Raw genomic sequence first — 6,962 nt, forward strand, 5'->3', positions numbered from 1 at the left:
TTTTTTTTGGGCGTGTGCAAGGGGACCAAGCTCCAAGATTTAAAAAAAAGTTATTAGCATAAAAATATAATGGTAAGCTGGAGTCGACGAGCTCGCTATGCAGGGGAAGGGCCACCACCTGGATAGTTTGCATGAAGGAGAGCAGGTAGGCAAGAGTGCCAGTTTTGGCAAGACAGAAGGTGGCGGGCCAGTTTTAGAAGACCAAGGTGGTTGGCATTTTTTTAGAGGGCAGCAGATTGCCGACTACAGGGAGCAAGAGGAGGGAAAGCCACGAGGTGGTTGCAGTACAGGACGAGGAGGTGTAGCGCTGTTTTTGGAGAGCCCAGGGGGCTTATGGTCAAGAAGAGAAGGCCAGTCACGAGGTGGCAGTGTGTGTTGAGGTCACCAAGGGGGCCCGGTTGAAGGGCTGATGACAGGACAGGGCAGTAAGGGTAAGCAGAGGGTTGTCACCACAAAGCAAGAAGGAGGGGCTACAGGGCAGTGATGCAAAGCAGGGGATGTGTTGCCAGAGGGTGAGGAAGAGACGAGGGCTGCCATGGGCTAAGGGGGTCTCGCCAACCGGGTACAGTAGAGGTGGCAGGCTTGAGCATCGGGCTGCAGGGCAGCGCTACAGAGGGCCAGTGAAGGGACTGCCATGCGCTACTGAGGCAGATGGCGCCATTAACAGAGAGAGCATAAGGTGGTGGGGGTATCGATTGCAGAAGGGGACCCGCCAGGGGCTGCCATATGGGGGAGTAGGAGACAGGAGGGCCGCTTGAGGGCCTGCTACAAACACACGGGGTGGTGTAGTGGAAAAGGAGACAAGAGGGCTGCAGGGCTGAGGAGAAGGACGGACTACAGGGCCGCGTGTTCAAGGAGAGGGGTGCCTCAAGGAAGGCGGTCTCCATGGGAGACTCATGATTATAAGCCCTTTTTGGAGTGTTTTCTACCTGATTGTGATGTCTTCTATCCTTGAACTGTTCAATTTTTCTCTCTCATTGTCTCGTCTAATATGGTCTCGTATATGTATATCTCCAAGGGTGAAGCTTTGTATACGGATGTCGGTGTGTACAAGTCTGCAAGCTTGAGGGCAAATAGGTGTATGTCAAAGATTGGGTAGGGGTTTTTTAGTATGGATTGTTATTGGATTGCCTATTTGTTACATGGTGCTTTACAGTGTTATATGGAGGTTATCATAGCATGCTTTGCAACCGGGTCTATCCAGTCGAGGTTGGTCGGGATTGGGCTTGGACAATAGCTGTTTGCAGATTGCATATCATGGTGTGTGTTTGCTAGGGGATAGGGATGCTACGAGATCACTGAGCTATATAGAGGCATTGAGTTTATGTGCTGGTGGTTTTCCCACTTCCCCCTTTCCATCTTGTGGTGCCCCCATTGAGGACCCACTGATTGCTTCCTAACCAAGTGTTCATGAATCAAGATGAAGCAGGAATTTGGTCCGGTGTTCAAAGGAGAAAAAGATGCAGACAACTGGATAGCCAATTTTGAGTTGTTCATGTTGTCAGTATTACAGATGCCAGGTGACGAAGCAAAGCTCCAAACTCTACCTTTGGTGCTGCGAGGTAAAGCAAAAGTTTGGTTCGATGGCTTAGAAGATGTGCACAAGCAAAATTGGATCGAATTTAGAGAGCACTTTCTACAAAGGTATCGAAAGGTGGTGTCGACTTTGGAAGCAGATGTGAAGATCAAAGTTTGCAACAGGACGTAAGTGCCAATTTTGATGCTTTTGTTGATAAATTTGAAGCTTATTGGGGGGATTTGGCGGCTGCTGCCCAAGCAACCAATGCGGGATATTTGAAGCTCGAAAGGTTTCTATCATGCTTGCATCCTTATGTTTGTGAGAGAGTCGATTATGAAGATCCAAGCACTTATGATGAAGCCGTTAGAATTGCCAAAGCAAAGAGTCGAAAGATGAAGAAGAAGATGGATGCAGGATTGTTGCAGTCTATACTTGCGGTAGCCAGTGGACCTAGGCCCAAACAGATTGAGGAGCATCAAAAGGTAAAAGATCATTTTCTTGATATGCATTTGATCAAAGCACATGAAACTGATGCCAGGCTAGAAGAGGTAGAAGAAGTGCCAACTAGGTCTCAAAAGGATACAATGAGGTATATTCAGAGTACCACCCAGTTTGCTTCCTCAAGAGAGCGAGGTTGTAAAAGTTTTTCAAGAAGAGGTGCCAGTTCCAGAGCCAACAAGGAGGGTGACAACAGTAGTCCAAGAATTGTCAAGATCAAAAGAGGAATCCGACAGCTCTCAAAGCTCTAGCAGTTTGGACCCAGATAGCATGTGGGAGACAGAATCCATCTCTTCTAGGTATGAAAGTTATGATGTTTTTCATGTAGATGAAGTGGAGCACGATGTATACGAGTTGCCTACCAGCCATTTGAAGGTCGAAGAGGAGTATAGTGTTTCACCTTGTGTGAATCTGCCAGTTGAGCAGCCCTATCAAATGTTGTGTGACGGTGAGTCCCTATTGGAGGAAGAAATGTGGTTTGATTGTGCATCCAGTTTGATTGAAGAGCAGGTGTTTGAGAATGACTTGCAGGAGCTAGAAGCAAAAATAGAGGTATGTCAAAGTGATTTGTCTATGCAGGGGGTGGGGCAACCTTGCCTTGGAGAGCAGGTGGAGGTGCACTTTGAAGTTATGGAGTTGGTTTGTAGCCGTGGAGAGTTAGCTCCAGTAGATGACTCAATGGAAACTGATACAGGTGCAGCCTATGAGCGAGAGACTCCATGCAACGAGGAAGGTGACACCAACCTTGCCGTTGAGAGGGTATTTGAACAGGTTGAAGCTCTAGTAGGTCATGTTCTTGAGTATGAAAAATTGGTTTTGGAGCCATGTTTAGAAGGTTTAGATACAGGTTTGCAAAGGGATCAGGTTTGCTTGGCTATGCAGCAAGTGGATGCAAATGGCAGGGATTGGCTGCTTCATGCTATGCTATTGATAGCTATGTTGTTGCAAGTTGCTTTGCAGGGTGTACTATGCAGGTTTCACTGCTCATAGGATAAAGGTGATGATATTAAGGATTCTATAACAGGTGACATGATAGCTATTTATGGGACCAATGCTTCAAGTGGTCGAAAGTATTCTTATGGTTGGCACAAAGGCTTATGGATACAGTGGGACAAAGCTCGATGCTATGAAGAGCTGGAAGGATGGCGTGTCTATTGGCCTACAAGTGCAAAGAAAGGCTTGAAGACACATGTCTTACAAGGTGGATGGCCATGACCAGTGTTTTATATTTGATCCATGTGGATTCTACGCCATGCTTGGGGAAGCTCAAGGCTTTCCATTTGATCCTGGCGGATGATGTAGCAGAAGGTTTTCTCTCTATTCTATTCTATTTATATAGCCATTATCATCATTTTTTGTATGCAGCCTATGTAGATATTTTTATCATGCTCTCTATACATACTTATGTTACCTAAATAATACTATAGTTGAGCATAAATACTCAACAAGGGGGTGGGTAATGATGGTGCAGCCTGATTTGGTCGGCCTAGGGAGAACTCAAAAGCTGGTACAGGGATATTTGCAAGCAGATGGCAAAGTGCTTCATTGGCTATTTGATGCCAGGTATGGCCGGCACTGTCGAGAAGTGTATGTCAAATGTGGATTTTAGCAGACCAACGGGGGTTTTCAATCTCAGCCGCTCGGGTCTCTTAAAGTCTCTTGCACGGAATAGTACCATGTTGAGTATGTTGAGTGCTTGCACTGCTTGGACAAGGTCCGAGCTTTCATGATGCTTGGAGATAGATGGATAACAACTTATGATCACGAGGCCGACAGCACGAAAAGTGATCCTCGCTTGCTTCTGATCATTGGCAATGCGGCGGGAAGCTAGTCACATTTTTTATGAGGGGGTGGAGTTCAAGCTTCGAAGGGTCTGCAGGTGGAGAGGTTGAAGGAGGCATTCGAAGGTCGGTTTCTTTTGGGCGTGTGCAAGGGGACCAAGCTCCAAGCTTTTAAAAAAAGCTATTAACATAAAAATATAATGGTAAGCTGCAGTCGACGAGCTCGGTATGCAGGGGAAGGGCCACCACCTGGATAGTTTGCATGAAGGAGAGCAGGTAGGCAAGAGTGCCAGTTTTGGCAAGACAGAAGGTGGTGGGCCAGTTTTAGAAGACCAAGGTGGCTGGCATTTTTTTTAGAGGGCGGCAGGTTGCCGATTACAGGGAGCAAGAGGGAAAGCCACGAGGTAGCTGCAGTACAGGACGAGGAGGTGTAGCGCTGTTTCTGGAGATACCAGGGGGCTTATGGTCAAGGAGAGAAGGCCCGTCACGAGGTGGCAGTGTGTGTTGAGGCCGCCAAGGGGGGCCGGTTGAAGGGCTGATAGGACATGGCAGTAAGGGTAGGCAGAGGGTCGTCACCACAAAGCAAGAAGGAGGGGTTGCAGGGTAGTGATGCAAAGCAGGGGAGGTGTCGCCAAAGGGTGAGGAAGAGAGGAGGGCCGCCATGGGCTAAGGGGGTCTCGCCAACCGGGTACAGTAGAGGTGGCAAGCCTGAGCATCGGGCTGCAGGGCAGCGCTACAGAGGGCCAGTGAAGGGACTGCCATGCGCTACTGAGGCAGATGGCGCCATCAACAGAGAGAGCATAAGGTGGTGGGGGTATCGATTGCAGAAGGGGACCCGCCAGGGGCTGCCATATGGGGGAGTAGGAGACAGGAGGGCCGCTTGAGGGCCTGCTACAAACACATGGGGTGGTGTAGTGGAAAAGGAGACAAGAGGGCCGCAGGGCTGAGGAGAAGGATGGACTGCAGGGCCGCGTGTTCAAGGAGAGGGGTGCCTCGAGGAGGGCGGTCTCCATGGGAAACTCATGATTATAAGCCCTTTTTGGAGTGTTTTCTACCTGATTGTGATGTCTTCTATCCTTGAACTGTTCAATTTTTCTCTCTCATTGTCTCGTCTAATATGGTCTTGTATATGTATATCTCCAAGGGTGATGGCTGTATAAATGCTTTCTATACGGATGTCGGTGTGTACAAATCTGCAAGCTTGAGGGCAAATAGGTGTATGTCAAAGATTGGGTAGGGGTTTTTTAGTATGGATTGTTATTGGATTGCCTATTTGTTACATGGTGCTCTATAATGTTATATGGAGGTTATCATAACATGCTTTGCAACCGGGTCTATCCAGTCGGGATTGGGCTTGGACAATAGCTGCTTGCAGATTGCGTATCATGGTGTGTGTTTGCTAGGGGATAGGGGTGCTGTGAGATCACTGAGCTATATAGAGGCATCGAGTTTATGTGTTGGTGGTTTTCCCACTTCCCCCTTCCAACGTAACATCTGTGTAGGATCATGAATTTGGTTTCTAATGCAGGCAATCTCCATCTTTTCCAAAAAGTTTTCCACATCTTTATCACTTCTTCCATGAAATGCTGAATAAAAGAAATCCATGGCTACTCAAGTTCCAATGCTTTGAGAACCCTTTCTAACACAGGTGCAAGAACCCAAAACTTTTTATTGACTCAATCCCCCAAAAACATCAATGGAGCTCAAGCTTTAGAAAAGGTTGAACACATGCACATCAAATGAGTTTTCATAGTTAATCATCGAAATCACAATAGGCAAAGGGGATTCCAATATCTCTCTTAATCTTCTTGGCCCAAACATAAAGACTATGTGCTCCTGGTAAAAAATCTTCTTGTCCACATGAACATTTATCTGGATTTTTTGTGTAAAATGAAAAGGAGTGAACTGAGTTCGTCGTGATTATCCATTAAAAGCCATGCAGCTCCCAAGAAAGCACACTTGACTAATTATCCTCTGATTTTGTCAGAATTTCAGCAGCATAACAACATAAATGGCTCAAAAGACCAAAAAACTAGCCATCACAACTTGGAACAATTTTGGTGATTTTCCCCAGAATTAGAGCAATAAAAACCCAAAATATAGACTGTATGTGTATGCATAACTTGCCAACAATGTCACCCAAGTATCAAGTAGGAAGCACTAGTACATAGCCTATGACGAGGTCATGAAAAGGGTGCTCCAGTCACTTGTGGCATCGAAAGGATCTCACACTTGAGAATTCCCCAGCTCAATAAAACCACACCACGACCCTCTCATGAAGGATATGCAAATATCGTATAGTCAAGTCTCAGAAATGACTATCTTTCATACCAAGTCTCAGAAATGGTTGGGATTGCCAAATAGAACCAAGTATGGCTCCACAAAGACGTACAATGGCAGTATCCACCACAAAAACGTAGAATACCAGACAATGCGCTCAAATAGGCATCGAATGATGCATACCCACGACAACTGTAAGTGACTCCCACTTGTTAGTATATCACTCTACTCCAGCTACTTCTACCTATGTGAATCACGTGTACCTGTACTTGTAACCTATAATTTGTAATTCTAAAGCTAAGGGTACTCGAAGAAGATCCTCCGTGGGGGCGCTAAAAGAATTTGAGCAAGATGGAAACACACACAATATCTCTATAATCACTCGATGCACACTCTTGGGATAATACACACACACACACACACACACACACTATGGGGCACCACTCGGATTACACAATCCAACTGAGCAGTGCTCAAATCTGAGCTCGGATGAGCAGTTTATGGCCAAAACAGGCTCCAAAAATAGCAAAAATTGATTCGCGGCACTTGATCCCCTTCTTTCCATATTTTTTTGGTTTTTTTCTCAGGTTTTTTTAGTGTCCACACTTAACCTCATCCCTTGGGTACCTTTGGCATTTTGTTTGACCTCAAACAGACCCTGAACAGGACAAAAAATGGCCATGTAGTGCGTTTTTGTTACCCTTCTACATCCATCTGCACACGTAGCAATCAACTTTTCTCAATAATAATAGTCACAAAAAGGGGTCTTAAAATCATTAAAATCTAATGATTTGTTACCTTTAGTCTACAAATGGTCATTTGGAAGTAATCAAGGCTAAAATAGTCATTTTCCAGCAAAAACATTATGGAATAGAGTTAGGAGA

The 6,962-nt window shown here is 45.9% G+C and overlaps 1 pseudogene; it reads left to right on the forward strand.

Moving 5' to 3' along the window:
• Window positions 1-202: 202 nt before the first annotated feature.
• LOC147463391 (uncharacterized) lies at window positions 203-5,068 on the forward strand (annotated as a pseudogene).
• The last annotated feature ends 1,894 nt before the right edge of the window (window positions 5,069-6,962 follow it).

The sequence above is a fragment of the Adiantum capillus-veneris genome, chromosome 2 (assembly GCF_014529385.1).
Source record: "Adiantum capillus-veneris isolate H3 chromosome 2, ASM1452938v2, whole genome shotgun sequence".
Classification (NCBI taxonomy): Eukaryota; Viridiplantae; Streptophyta; class Polypodiopsida; order Polypodiales; family Pteridaceae; genus Adiantum; species Adiantum capillus-veneris.